Consider the following 16,788-nt stretch of genomic DNA (forward strand, 5'->3'; position numbering starts at 1 on the left):
CTTCCCCTGCAGTCCACCATCCTTCTTTCTGGGGGTAGGGAGTTGAGGAACGTTTGTATAGCCAGGCAGTTGATCCGGCCACTTATATCAGTGCCACCAGGTGAAGGTCTCCCTCTCCCGCCCCTCAGGGGGTGGGGAGGTGGGTGATTATTATTATTATTATTATTATTATTATTATTATTATTATTATTATTATCATTATCTTTATCATTATCATTATTACATCGTACAATAGGATGAAGAAGATATAATATGGAAAATATATCACTAAGAAAAATGCTTTACAAAATTTCCGAAGCGAGTAGACATGCAGTCCTTAAAATTAATGTCAGATGACAAATCACAGACGAAAAGGCTTTACGAATTTTCAAAGTAAAACTGCAGTCCTTAAAATTAATGCAGGATAATAAATCGCTCAGAAAAATGTTTTACGAAATCTCCAGAGAAAAAAAATAAGTCCTTACAATTAATGCAGTAAATTGCTAAGGAAAAGGCTTTATGAAACTTTAATATTTCAAAATTTCATGGGGAATATGTAAAATATTTTTCATTAAACTAGTTACTTATTTTTTTTACTTTTTTCGACTTTTCACATTTTTTTTTATTTCGTATGGTATGCATAGTTTAGCCTAAGTTAATTATCTTTCTGTAAGGCATATGTTTTAGATTTCTATATATATTTCATCTAGCGATTTATCCATGCATCACCACTCTTTATAGATACAGTAATAACCGCATGAAAGCCACATTAATCTATCAATAATTATCTATATAAATTTATCTGTCATAATTCTATATTTAAAATGTATAATTAATTTGTAAGTCCTTCATTTGTGCATAGGAACTGATTTATGGACGTAAACACTGTATATAGTAAAGTATTTCCTAAGCTAATGTTATGCTTTGTGTTTGTTTTTCTTAGGACGAGCATCTGTTTTTGACCAGCCAACAATTTCGCCATTTTGGTGTAAATCGAGGGAATGCACAACACACACACACACACACACACACACACACACACACACACACACACACACACATATATATATATATATATATATATATATATATATATATATATATATATATATATATATACCAGTTTTAAGTTGACAGTGGTTCTCTCTCTCTCTCTCTCTCTCTCTCTCTCTCTCTCTCTCTCTCTCTCTCTCTCTCTCTCTCAGCCTCAGTTTGAGAACTACTGCATCAGATGCTCCATGCCAGTACTAACGCATCACATGGGATCTCGACATATCAGTTATCACAAACCTCAGTGGCAAAATAGTCAGTAGTTGTCTGGTCCTATGAACAGTAGTTAGAAATGCCACGTTTTAATAGTCATCAACTTATTTCTAGAGCATACAAGGAAAAACCACCAAGAACATTTATAGATACACTTAATATAAAGCCTCTTGTATCGATAGTGTAGTGGTAGTGGTGGTCGTTGTGGTAGTGGTGGTAGTAGATGAAAGAAAACGGATTCCCTTGGACAGAATTCTCGTTTTCATTCCTAACCTAGATATGCTTATGTACTATAAATTCTTAACTCATTTTTGTGCCATATACTTTAGGTAAATTCATGCATCTTAGGACATATGGTTTTCACTTTCTTCTCACCCAGGTCTTTCCTTTATTTTTGTTCAGATTATCGTTCATTAAGCAACTCAATTAGGAATTCTGTACAGTGAAAAAATAATTATAGTAACTGATGATACAGTAAGTTTCAGTGCATCCAGGCCAGACCTATCATAGTGAATTATCAACTTTAATTATAGCACGGTAATGCATCACTATATCGCTATAATCTGCACTTAGTTTGTATAATATGCTAATATCTTTCTCATTTACATTCTGCTCCATTAATTCCATATCTTTTGCAACATTTTAGGGTATAGATGAGCTGTGAAAAATTATACATCACCTTATTATTTATTGTATTATTGCATAAGGTTTAATAATTTCAGTGATGGACATAAATAACGATCCACCCCATGACGAAAAATTACATAAACCGAGCGATGGCTTTTGAAATCCAGTGAGATAGTCTTTGGAAACCCATTATCTTTTTCAGAATGTTGTGTAAAAGTGTCACAAATTTTCAGCTTAAACCTGGATTGATATTATTGTCCGAATAAAAAGTACATTAAAAGTATATAAGTACAGAATATCACTTCTTTCTGGGCTCGGTTTTGGGTAGGATAGGAGGGTAGTAACTCTTTCTTTGCGGTTTATTTTGCATATTACACTCTAACACTCCCTTGTGTGTTATTTATGTCGTTTTAACAGCGAGATGGTAACATACAGGAGGGAGTAAGGATGTTATGTGCAGAATCAATCGCTAGAGAGAAAGTAATGCGAAATCTCCAGAGCTGTTCATTCATAATATACCTTTATATTTCCAACAATTTTAATTTCCACCTATCTCTTTACAGAACTTCGATGGAAATAAGGGAAATAGCGGAGATGGAGACGGTGTTATAAGATCCGGTGCACGCTAACGGTGTAAATAAGTGTGTGTGCAAATAACGAGGACGCTATCGGCACCCACCCTAATATCGTTTTTGTAAGCAAGTGACTCAAAAAGCTAACTCTCACGTACAGCCAGCCACAAAAGTATCGGCCCCCAGTGAGGTTGGTTCGTTACATTTGGGCCTGATATATGCTTCCCAAGAGGTTTTATACAATGTGAGACAAAAATTTGCCTAATATTTCTCCGCTCCTACAACTCACTCTCCCCTGCTGGCTAATATTTTGAAGCTGAGAGAGGCTTAGTATGCCTGCTGTGGTGGACATTCGCAGGGTGAGAAGTAGACAGAATGCAGTATTAGGCCAAATTCTGTCTTTTATCAATTTAATCATTCTGAATTTTATGAAGGCCAGGTTGGTGCAATTTTATTTTTTCTCGGTCTGTTTATCTATCGCCAGACGCCTTAATCCCGTAAAGGCTGACCACAATCAAACCGCCTCCATGTCGCCCTGTCCCATGCCACTGCACTGCTTTCCCTCCCAGCGTACACCCCCCTCTCTCATATACCTCTCCACTCCATCCCTCCATCTCATCTTTGGCCTACCTTCACCCCCCCTCTTTCTACCTCACACACTCTCCTAGTTAGTGTCTCATTCTCCATCATTTCTACATGGGATATAAAAAGAAAAGCCAGCCTTCGAAGCAGAAAGTGCATTGCAGAATTTCAAAATGCTTCTTCCTGCTTTTCAGAGTACAGTGCTCAGCGGGGTAACATTACTTTTGTTGCTGGCTGTATGTTGCTAGGTTAAAAGTATTTCTAGGTATTTCTAAGTAATTTCTTTGATTTACGGTGTGCTTTTTCGCTAATTGTGTACATATATATAGTGAATAATGAAGACAATAACACCAACTAAGCATTATTAATTTTCTAAGCCGGTTTTGAATATATTAATGCAATATATTTATAGCCCCCAAATATGTACTTAAGGCTTCTCACTTCTTTATTAGGGCCGATCATTCTACCCAGCCTTGGAATGCCGTAACACCTTTTCCTGAGCGAAGTATTTTGCATATTATCCCTCGGTGTCCGCTTGTCCGAGTCAGAAGTACAGGGTGGTCCAAAAATAGCACTTCGCCTAATGGCATCTTATGGACTGGCTTAGTCTGCTGATCTGGGCATGGGTGTGGTGGTGGGAGTAGGTGACTAAATGGTTCAGGGTATTGATGACGCTGACTGAGCCGTCTTTAGGGCACACGAGTATGTATGGATCACCCTATTACTCCATATATAAAAAGAGCCAAGGTGTAATATGCGAAATAAATCGCTCAGGAACAGGTGTTAGGGAGCCATAGCCAAGTAGAGTACGTGCCCTCAACTCTCAAACCTCGTGTCAGTGTGAGTATGAAGCCTGTTAACAAAAAGTATGTCTCATGTACCACTCAGAACTGCTCATAAGTGTGAAGTGTAGTGTTATAGTGTTTATAGCATTGTTTATAGTCTGTGTAGTGGTTGCCATGGTGATGCTAGGATGGTGGGAGCGACGCTATTTCGTAGATCTAGCCAATAGTATCTTTGTTTTATTTATATAGAAATTGTAGTTTGACGGGATGAATGATGATGATGATGATGATGATGATGATGATGATGATGATGTGTGCTTATCTGTGGACGTGGTTTTAGCTTATTATTATTATTATTATTATTATTATTATTATTACTATTATTATTATTATTATTATTATTATTATTATTATTAGGTGCTACTCCCCTCATTGACAATATAGTGACAATAATTGCATATAATATTTTGATAATGCTTTTTCTTCCAGTATTTCCCAGGCTTCCTTCGTGCCAAATGCTACATCTTTCATCAGTATTACATGTACATAATATCAGATTGTAATCTTAAGCACTGTACTAACCGAGCATTTAGGTGTAATGATGGTAAAGGTGTTCTTCCCTGTAATTTTAACTTAAGGTACAAAATTATGGAAAAATGGCGCTCGAAATCCATTTTATTTTTCGTGCTTCCCGTGGTTGTGTAGTTTTCACCATCAATTTTTTTTTAATGGTATATATTAATCCTGTTCCAAAAGTCTGATGAAATAAAAACAAGGGATAAAACACACACACACACACACACACACACACACACACACACACACACACACACACACACACACACAAAACCTCAATTTGTGTAAAGTGAAATTTCTGCAGACATGGAAAAAAAAAAAAAAAAAGGAAATTCAAGAACTCGACCATTTTTTAACTGTTTTTTAAAAATCTGTGCTGATCCCTTCTCTGTCTGCCATTTTGCCTTCTTTTTTTTTTTTTTTCAATTTATGGTCCTTTTTAAATTAGAATAACACTCAGCCAACACCCACACCCTTCCATATGTGTCCATCATCATCATCACCATCATCATCATCATCATCATCACCACCACCACCACCACCACCACCACCACCACCACCACCACCACCACCACCACCACCACCACCACCACCACCACCAATCATCATCATCATCATCACTCCACTGCAGAACAAAGGCCTCTCCCGTCTTTCCACGCTGAACTGTTGACTGTTCACCTGTTCCATCCATCCCACTCTCCTAATCTCATCTCGCCATCTTGTTCTCCGTCTACCTCTTTTTTCTTATTCCATCTCCGGGTTAACCGATACTCTCAGTCCTTCATAAGTGCAACAGGTCAACCCTGGGACTGTCTTCCTATTTCTGTATTTCCTTCAGCCTATGACCTTCAGTATTTTAAACGCAGTGGGTCCAGGCATCTCTCTCTCTCTCTCTCTCTCTCTCTCTCTCTCTGTCCAGGGAACAGTCTTGCTGCCTTCTTGTCTTTGATACCTTCTTTCTTGCATTAAAAAAAATATCACCGTTAGAGAGGTATTCTGCAGTTACACTCCTTTTCAAGTTAAAATGATAGAGATAGAATGATGGACAGATAGGTAGACAGTTAGATAGACTGATAGATAGATAGAATGCTAGAGTGAGAGAGTATGGAAAGGTGTGGATCGTGGCTGAGTGTAATTCTGATTTGAAACAGGTCTAGAAATAATAAAAATAATGGCAGTACAGGCCTATATTCTCAGTAAGGAGACTCCCTAACACCTCGTCCTCAGCGATTTATTTTTAGGGGGATTTGGCTGGTTAACATCCTTTTGTACATTATTTATGCGGAGTATGGCGATGTTTGAAGGATTTATGTAACACAGAATAGGACAGTGAGGTTTAATAAGCAAAATAAATCGCTTAAGAAAAGATGTTAGGGAGGCTCCTTTGCGGACGAGAATACGGGTCTTGGCTTTGTCTTTCCTGCAAAAACAACACCAACTGAAAATAACGAAGACTGAAATTACTAAAGCTAGGGCAATAAATAAGTAAATAAAGATGGAATATAAGTTCAAAACATATCTCAAAAATGTCACACTCCTAATCAAAATTCTGGCCTTTGGTCCTTTCTTCCTTGCAAAAAAAAATCTAGATCGTTAATATGTTACTGAGGAAATACGTATGTTTGTATAATGTCTATAAATACAACAGGCTGACTCAACAGAAACTCATGTGTTGTGGGCACGGCTAGTCTGCTGGTGTGGGCGTGGTTGTGGCAGTGGGAGTGAGAAGTGATTAAAACTTTGCAAATTAGACATTGGCAACCCTGACAGCCGTCCCCAGAAGACACGAGAAAGCACCGGGTATCATGTATATAAATTCCGACACAGCATTGACTTTGGGAATTTTTAATTGATTTTTATAACTAAGCAAAAAAAGGTTAAAAATGGCTTCAAATGTGAATTATTTTTACGCGATCATAGACACTGACCCCTTGGACATTTAAATACCTCGTCTAGCTTTGTCTGACTATCTAGGTGGTGGAGAGGGTCGCCTTCCCGTGGCGGCACTGATATAGCGAGGCAGTTCCAATTTTCATTTTTACAAACGTCCCTCGCTTCTCTCCCTCTCCCCTTATAGAATGTTGGACTGCAGGAGGAGGGCATCTTCAGCGTACAGTCCACTGGGTTCAAGGTTCACATCGAGACTACTACTACTATTACTACTACTACTTCTACTGCTACTGCTACTACTATTACTACTACTACTACTACTACTACTATTACTACTACTATCTAATCTAACCCTACGTAACCATCCTAACCTAACTTGCACAAGCTTAACATCAAACGTTGGTTAATTTAACTCTCTTGGGCTCTCATGACTCTATCAAGCATGAAAGCTAGAGTTGTTCTAACCATGTGTGAGTTAATCTGCCCTCATCTGCCTTGCTCTGCCTTAACTCTACCAAGCTTAACATCTCCCAAAGCTAACCTAACTTTACGTAACCTTTTCTAAGCTAACTTAACCTCATCTCGAAGCTAATCTAACCCAGCTGAATACTTATTAATGTCCATGGGGTAGCGTCTAGGCTCACCAGCACTTAGATGACGGTATTCTAAGTGGAGCTCTCTTAACACTTCCTCATGGGCGATTTATCCAGCCCATGCACCGTAATATCCCCTTACATGTTACAATCCATGTCGATGCTGAAAGGATACAGATATACAAGGGTAGGTGAAGGTGTCATGTAAAATAAATCGCTATGGAAGAGGCGTTAGGGAGTTTCCAAAAAAAAAAAAAAAAAAAAAAAAAGCACTTAAGAGTACGTTTATGGCCGAATTTATGTGTGTTTTTGAGCTGATCATCGTCTGTGTGTGCGTCTGCTGTGAGGTTGAGGTTCATGTTTTTCAAAGTGCCCGCCAGGTGGTCTCGCTGGTCGGTTAAATTCCTTTGTTAGCCGTTGGTGGTGGCGCGCAGCTCATTTCGGAGTGTATCAATTTATATCTCCTTGCATCAGCCGTTTAAATACCCATCCATGGTTGCAGGAAATTCGAAATAAAAGTCTCTTTGGTTATTAATCAAATCATACCCTCTGATCTGACTACACTTGGGCATCAGCCGAGCTCAGAGAGGTTAGGGATCTCCGTCAGATTAGAACAAATGCTCTAAAATCAAAGACACAACTATTTTCCCTGTTCCGTCTGAAGAAAATTTACAAAGGGCGAAATGTAGTGAAAAACCCCTATCTCTTCCAGTGCGTGTTTCAGTATGGTTCGATTTTTCCCATATGTATTCTTCAGACTCAGGAAAAATAGTTGTGTTTCTGCACAGGCACTGTATTTGCGTGTTACTGAGTGTATAGATTTTTACTGAACATCTGAAAGTCTTACATAATATTTTCTAATCGACTTTTATTTACTATCAGAATTAAAGAAAAAAAAAGAGGAAAAACTAACCCGTATAATGTGAAAAAGTCGATTTTAATAGTTATCCGTTCATTCGTAGGTCGTGTGTGTGTGTGTGTGTGTGTGTGTGTGTGTGTGTGTGTGTGTGTGTGTGTGTGTGTGTGAAGTGAATAAAATCGCCTGGAGGTAGCAAGCAGAAAATGAGACATGGACGTCCTCAGACTGAATGGGTTAATGAATGTGATGTATAAATTTACCTGCGATTGCCATTCATCATCATCATCATCATCATCATCATCACTAGTCTTGCCACCACTGCCATGATCGGTAATATTATACTTTAGAGTCATCACCAGGAACTTTCCAATTGAGCTTTCTTATTGCTTCGTATTTTTTCGCAGTATGTGATAGTTGTTTCCTCTTACTTTATTTTCGCAATCTCTCTCTCTCTCTCTCTCTCTCTCTCTCTCTCTCTCTCTCTCTCTCTCTCGGCCTAAAATTACCATCTCTCCATCTTCATCGCTGCATTGTAATAGTCAGTTAATTCTGGAATATGATGCTAGTCACGAAGAAGTGTGCTGTGAAACGGAAAGTTGTTCTCTGGTGATTCCTCTAAACCATAACTTTACCCCAAAGATCAACCACCATCCCCGTCACCTCCTACCACCACAACTACCGCCATCGCTAGCACCATCACCCAACCCACCCGCGACCACCACCTTGGGCCAATGGTTATTCTTATATATATATAAAAAGGGAAATTAAGACGCTTGTAACATAACAGAGTAGATAAACGTACAGTATATGTATCTCAGAATTTAGCTAGACCGTTCTCAGTGTCCATATTGTCTTTGTTTTTGATGTGTAATGGTTGTGATTCTGGGGGCTGCAGGATTGGAACAATTTCTGAACAATATTTGATAATTTTTGAATTTTTTTTGACAATCTTTGAACACGCTGTGGGTTCAAGGGTGACTTATGGGTAGACTTTCTGATTCTAATGCCCATTTTTTGAGCCCATGGTATATAAGGTCTTCATAAAGGCTCAGGACATGCATTTAAGTACAGTAATTAAATGCTTAACGCCTATTTTGAGGTGAATTATAGACCTACAGCTTAAATTATAGATAAATTTAGGGATGTTATAAGTAGTGTAGATTAGGTTAGAGGCTAGGTAGGCCATGATAAACTAAGTTAGATTAGAGGTATGGTTAAATATAGCCTCAGCAAATTTAACACAGTTTGGCCCCAGAAACTCAACCCCACGTTCATTATTTAATCTTGTTTCTTTTTTTTACTAAGTGTTTTTGGAAGTTTTGATTTAGTCGATGCATTTTTAACCCATTGACTCAACTTCGTGTATTCCCTCCTACTTCTGGGAAAATATATAAGAATTTAACACTTTCAGTCTGGTGACGAATTTTCCATTGTATATTTGCAACTCCGAGACTTTTTTTTTTTTTTTTTTAATATGAAGAGTGTGCTGGTGGAGGCGGGGTTCATGAAGGCCGTATCTAACCCCTCCAGTTCTTTCAGTCGCCTCAGCTGCATAAAATCGTCTGGAAATAGAAAGAATATCACAAAATCCGTCATCTGAGTGGAGGAGTTAGCCCGTTTTCCTTTGCGAGTGATGTTGTGAGCACGCCAGTTGTTGTAAACATCTTTTTACCGTATTTAAACGTATATGCTAACGTTCTCTGCTTCTCTCAGTGTCACATGATGAAACACTAATGCTCCTACTTTCTAGTTTTTATAAGAAATGTAGACTTTTAAGGCTTTTGGAGACGGTGGCAACAAGGAATTTAATATTTACTTAAGAACTGTATCATATTTTACTTTTGGTCTTGTCGTTCCTGAAGAATCTCGTTTTTAAATGATTATCTTTTCGTCTTTTGTTTATTACCAGTGTGGCTAACTTTGATGACATTTATTTAAGCTAATATTCTAGCCAGTTCACGTAGCCTAAAGAACATGTACTTAATAACTGCATTCTATTATGTTTTTGGCCTTGTCGTTCCTGGGGTATCGCGTTTTTAAATGTCTTTTCGTCTTTAGTCACCAATGTGATTAACTTTGATCAGATTTATTTCAGCGAATATTCGTGCCAGTTCACGTACCTTCTAGAGCACTGAAGAGTTAATTATAATCATTACCGTATATGCATTGCCGGGAGTGCATACCTCCACTGTATAGTATTTGAAAATCATGAACTCCTGATGCCAAGTCAGCAAGTAGCGTTGTCCTGTGAGATTAGGGCATCTTTGGGGCTGGTTTAATTCCTCTCTCTCTCTCTCTCTCTCTCTTAACCCAGAACAGCCTGTCAGTATGCCCCAAGTAATTCAATTACTTAAGGTTTGCACATTTAATTAAAAGATGATACACAAATTCTAGCCCCAGAGCATCATTTATAACAACTACACCTCAACCCATCGTCAGGTGATAAAAAGAGATTGGAATGATGACGATGATGATGATGATGATGTTACCCTTATGACAGTCCACCATCCTCTTTCTGTGGGATAGAGAAGTAGTTGAGGGACGTCGGGATGGGGAAGTAGTTGAAGGACGCTTTGTATAACCAGGCAGTTGAGCTGGCCCGTTATGTCAGTGACACCACGTCAAGGCGTCCCTCTCCTGCACTTGGCCAAGGAGTCATGACATTACACAAAAGCTAGTCATTAAGAAGTGCCTCTTAAAATCCAATGAATGTGTATTTAAAATCAGATTATTCGTAGCACAGGCAGCTTAAAAAAAAAAAAAAAAAAAAAAAAGAGAAGAAAAAAAGGGGGGGGGAGTGTAAATCGTGTATCTGATGGTTAATGGAACAGACTGTAGTGTGAAACATACTTTAGAATTGTTGTGCATAAGATTACAGGGTGGCTGGTATATTGAAATTGGGTGGTATATTGAAATTGACTGGTATATTGGCCGGTATTTTGAAATTGACTGGTATATTGAAATTGGCTGGTATATTGAAATTAACTGGTATATTGGCTGGTATATTAAAATGAAACATCAGTTGTTATGGTTTTGGTGTTAAATTGGAAGGCAGAGGTATTTTGAGCATTTTTATCTATTCGTTGACGTCTTGATGCGCTGAAGATTACTATTTAAAATTTCTCTTGTTATAAATTGATGCTGAGTAGGTTTTGATGTTGATTTATTCTTAAGATTAGTTCCAGATTTTAAGTTTCAGATTGTCGTAGTAAGTATTAATCATTCACTTAAATTCTTCGGTGAACGTGATTAACTACTTCAGTGAGCGTAATTACCTTCTTCAGTGAGCATAATTACCTTTTTCAGTGAGCTTAATTACCTTTTCCAAGGAGCGTAATTACCTTTTTCAGTGAGAGTAATTAGCTTCTTCAGTGAACGTAATTACCTTCCTCAGTGAACGAGACAATGCACAGTGAGAATTTTGTTGATCTGCCTTGTTTTGAGAAAGAGTAACTCTCTTTTCTTTTAGTAAACATAGATATGACAACCTTAATCTGTCGTAACCAGCGTTAATTTATTTAATTTGTACGATATCACTTCTGATATTAGCCAGGATATTCTTTGTTACGGTCTGATGTGGTGACAGTTAAAAAATTACTGGTAAATTAAAATGTTTACAAAAAATTAAAATACAAAATATATGATGCAGTTCTTTACGTCGATGCCATTAAGGAGAATTTGTGTAAGAAGAATTATTAGTATTTTTGCGCATTAATGAACTTATCCTTTGTGTTAGTCGTTTGTTTGTAAAATCTATAATGTGCTGTTCTAGATGGATGGGTCTGCTTTCTCAAAATGGGTGATATACTGTGAAAAAGGAACATTATTATTATTATTTTTTAACTTGTCGCCATGTTTCCTCCTTCCCTCCCTCTTTTCCTCTCTTCCTTCCATTCTTCCTTCTCCTGCTGTCTATTCCTTCCCCCTTTCGTCCTCTTCCCCTCCCCCATCCATTCCTCTTTTCCTTCTGTTTCCCTCCATTTCTACTTCCTTCCATCTCTCGTCTTCACTCCATCCCTTCCTCCCTTCCTCCATCTTTTTTCTCACTCCTTTCCTTTCTTCCTCTCTCACACTCTCGCACCTTTACATTTTCTCTTTTTTTCTCACTTTTCCGTGTTTCCTATTCCCTCTCCTATTGCTCCTCTTTCCTTTCCCTCTCCCCTCCCTCCTCTCTCCTCATCCTCCCCCCTCCCTCTTCTCTCCTCCTCCCCCTCCTCCTCCATGGCCTTCTTCTCTCCTTCCCCCCCCCCCTCCTCCATTCCCTCCATCTGCCCTCTTCGCTCATGATAAATTTTGTACGTTTAAACTTAACCAACTGTTCGAAGCTGCGACTGTTGTTGTTGTTGTTGATGTTGTTGTTGTTGTTGTTGTCCATGTAGACGCGATTGTCCGCATTACACAAGGTTTTTATATGCTTACTCAAGTTAGGATTAATGTAAATAACCCAACCTAACCCACTCTAACTTAATCTAGCCCACCCTAGTAGCCCAGCCCAGCCCAGCCCAGCCCAGCCCAACCCAACCCAACCCAACCCAACTCAACCCAACCCAGCCCAGCCCAGCCCAGCCCAGCCCAGCCCAGCCCAGCCCCGCCCAGTCCAGCCAGCCCAGTCCAACCTAACCCAACCCAACCCAACCCAGCCCAACCCAACTCATCCTAACCCAACCCAGCTCAGTCTAATCTAGCGTATCTAACCCAAACTTAGCCTAATCTAACTTACTGTACTGTAGGCCAACATACCTTCCCGTCTTACCTAGCCTAGCCAAACGTAATTCAACCCGTGTGTTTTGTATGGTATATCTGCCAAAGTTAGCAGTAAGGAAGAGGACTGGGAGACACAAAGAAGCTTGCGATAGATTCTTAGTCGTAACTGTGATGCGTTTTTTGCAAGATGAAGGAGATTTGCGGGAAATTCTAAGAATCCTTTTCTTGTCCTTCCTGCGAAATATAGGATTTTCTTTTTTTTTTAGGACGAATTAGAGACGGGAAGATTGTACAGCTTCCTATCTTTGTATGTCCTGTAAAATATAAATAAGATTTGTTTTTGCAGGATGAATGAGAGACGGGAAGATTGCACAGTTTCCCATCCTCGTCGTTCCTGAAAAAAAAAAAAAAAAAAAAAAGTGAGTTACAACAGAGAATCGATCTTAAGTTTCTTTGTGAATCGACGTCTGTTAAGTTTAATACGCTGGAAGCATTTTAAAATTCTGTCTTGTAACCGCTGTAACGTCATTTGTACCGGTCATGTATTATGAATTTTGCCGTATGTGAACTACGTGTGTGCTGTAATCTGAATTTCTTTTTGTAATGGTGGGACTGTAGACAGTGTAGGATTTGTATGTTTTTACTGATCTCGTCTACTCAAGTCAGTCTTCGAATTCATCTACTCAGCTGTCCTCTTTTCACTTAACTTGGCCTAAAATTGCCATCTTTCCAACAAAAATCCTGATTTTTTTGTAAGATGTTAACACTAGAACACGATGCTGGTCACAAACAAGTGTTATGGAAAGGACGTGGAGCAGTAACACAGTGTAGTCACATTCTGCCACTAATCTACGTGAAATGGCACTCCAAAAGGACGAAATTCTGGGCCAAGTTAAGGTGCAAAGAGTATAGGATCAATCTGTGAGCTCATCTCAATAACTCAAAGTCAGTCCGATCTCGTCTCACTACCGTCTAGGGTTCACGTATTCCCTTCTCAATCGGATGATATCTATTTACGTTTAAGTCACCACCAGACGATTTTATTCGCTTAAAGAGGACCTCTAGTAGTGGAGGGATTAATCGATGGTATATCTAACCCCTGAGCTGAGTAAAATGTCTGAAGGTGCAGGAAAAATGGAAATATGTCATCAAAGTGAAGGAGTTGAGAGGCTTTTCAGTGTCTGTTCCTTACCCACGTATATCTGCATGTGGTGTAATCCTTTTAGGCACAGGCAATAGGCATACTTTTTCAGTATATTCCAGAAAATTGAAATTTCCATGACAAGGTGTATGAGGGAGATGACTAAATTTGAAGCCTGCACTTGATGTTAAAAAAGAATACATTGACACATTAGTACAAAAGTCTATGAAGGTGTAATATGAAAAATAATTAGGTGGAGAGGAGGTGCTGGGGAAATTGTTAGGGCCAAGAGATTACAATCGTGCATCGGGAAAATCACATACTAGCCTCACCCTGACTTCACACCACACCACACCACATCACTCTATACCACACCACACTATACTACAGTACATCACACTTCTGCCTACCTCACCAGACACCACCACACCACACCTCTACCATCCCACCAGACAACACCACACCACACCTCTACCTCCTCACCATACTTCACCTCTGCATATCACAGTACACCACGCCTTGCACACCACACTACACCACACCTCTGATTACCTCACCACACCTCACTATACTACACCAGAGCTCTACCACTTCACTATACGTCCCCATCACGAGGGCCTTTGAGCTTGTGGCGGTTTCCTGACCTACTGTGTTGAACCTAGAAGACTATTATACCATATGAATAGATAAAATAGTACGGAATAGGCAACATTACCCTCACAGCGGGAATGCGATCCTGTGCTCAGTATCATCAAAACTGGGGACGCTAAGGTATGGACTTGCCCCCAGATTTTGACGGCATTTTATGTGTTTGTTGATGATGGAACACGTCTGAGCATCCTGTATTGCTGCTCATCACGCCCTGTAATGTGGGATGCGGGCTAATCCTCTCACAGCAACAGGTGTCAAAATGTAAGGGCTTGTCCACTCTTTCATGCACTCCGTTTTCGTGGTACGTCTGTAAGTGACAACCTTGTGATGTCACCTTGTCATGCCTCTGTCAGTCACGTCACTGATACACAGAACATACAGAGCTACGTGCATGTACGGAGTCACGTGTGTGTGTGTGTGTGTGTGTGTGTGTGTGTGTATGAAGAGCTACGTGTATGTACAGAGCCATGTATATGTACAGAGCCACTTGTATGTAAGGAGCTACGTGTATGTACAGAGCTACGTGCATGTACAGAACTACGTGTATGTGTATGTTGGTGATGATGTGACTTAAGATTCACAAAATATCTTACGACAGTTTTCCTTCCGTAACAAAGATCCGGCAAGCAATTGGCCTCACTCGTCTTCAGTATCTACCCCCTCACCCCTGTGCTTCTGGTGAGGCAAGAAAGGATGTAATGACAGAACAATATTTACTATTGCAGGAGGAACGGAAAACACTGGACGATTTTCCCTCCTTCTTCCCTCCTGTTGCTAAACCAGATCTTCAGGTGTATATACAGTATTTGGACGATGCTGGAAAATTATGCACTCTATCTCCTTTCCTCTTCCCTGTCCATATTGCAATCAGGAACAGGACATTACAAAGTGAGAGCCACCAACAGAGTGCCCTGGCGCCCGTCGTCTTTGCCAGGGACTGGGAGAGGGCTGAGGGACGCTTGTATACCCGGCCATCTCCACCGCCGCATCTTGTTAGTGCCACCACGTGAAGGCATCCCTCTCCAACACCACGATAGAGTCAGTGGATGAAAATAAGTCACAAGTTCACCCATTCATCATTGAAGACTTCGAAATCTTAATCTACGACAACGGATCTTAAGTTACGACCAAAAAGCTGATCGTAAGAATTTTTGTAACTCAGCCTTGTGATAGAGAGTGGCATGCACAGCTCGTGTGTATAAATATATGATTACTGTATAACTATAATGTATGATCACCCATTGTATATAACCTGGAGGGCTGTAATTGTATGTGATGTCACCACTGTAGTCTTGCAGGCTTGTAAGATTTCGTAACACGTCTTTCTAAGCGATTTATTCTTGTCTGTATCGTCTTAATAGCCTAAAGTGTGTTATTGATGCAAATTATATCGGTGTTGGAAATATATAAATAACACACAGAATAATATTAAGGATCAAGATGCAAAATAAATCGCTAAGGAAGAGGGGTTGTGATGCCTCCTTGGTCAGCTATAATACTGCTCTAGCAAGACCATGAGACATTCTCGTGATGTCAGGTTCTTAACGCCTCTTCCTTGGGGATTTATTTTCCATATGACACTTGTTTGTATAATTTATGCAGCCATGTCGATACTGAGAAGACATCAGTAGCATACAGGAGCACAGTGAGATATACTGAGTAAAATAGATCGCCACAGAAGATGTGCTAGGAAATCTAAACTCACAAGAATACGTCTCAGAGTCAATCAGTCGCTCACCATGTCCACAGTTTTGTAATAATAACGGTCACTGTATTAATAACGATCATAATGGTCACTGTAGCTGTAGGTCGGTTAGTTTCCGGCGCACCACCACCACTACAACCACCGCCGCCGCTGCCACTGCTGCTGCTGCAACTATCTGTAAACCTTCACCAGTTTGTTTGTCAGGCCATTGTCTGGTGTTGCTTACGTACGTGCATCCCTTACCAAAATATTCCTCCCTTCCCTACCTAAATATTCCCTCCCTCTCTTACCAAAATATTCCCACCCACCCCTCCCTTACCTAAGTATTCCCACCCTCCCTTACCAAAATATTCCTCACCTTACCAAAATATCCCTCTCCCCTGCCAAAATATTCCCTCCTCCCCTACCAAAATATCGTCCCCTTCCTTACTAAAATTTCCACTTTTCCTTATCAAAATATCCCCCCTCCCTTACCAAATCCCCTCCCCCTTCTCCCGTAAGATTATTAAGTATTATCCCCTTAGAATTACATATGTGCAAATTTGGAATGCATTAATTTAAAACCAGTGTGTGTTTGTGTAATATTTTTGCAAGGGATGAGCCGGCAGGGGACTAATATTATTGGAACAAAGCGTATAATAGCTTAGGCTTGTTATTATCTGCTCTTATCTGTTGAATGTTTCTGCTACACCTCTATTATATATCCTGGTGGCTTGGGGCTGTACCCGGCATTATAAATATATACATAATATACATATACCTAGGTCTGTAAGGTTATATATAAACAACTGTCCATAGGCGATGTATTGTTGTGCTGAATTTCGTGCTATATTCTTTAACTGTTGACATATTGTAATCCAG

Source organism: Coenobita brevimanus, chromosome 49 (genome assembly GCF_032717465.1).
Source record: "Coenobita brevimanus isolate Jiangsu-jjx chromosome 49, ASM3271746v2, whole genome shotgun sequence".
NCBI classification, from domain to species: Eukaryota; Metazoa; Arthropoda; class Malacostraca; order Decapoda; family Coenobitidae; genus Coenobita; species Coenobita brevimanus.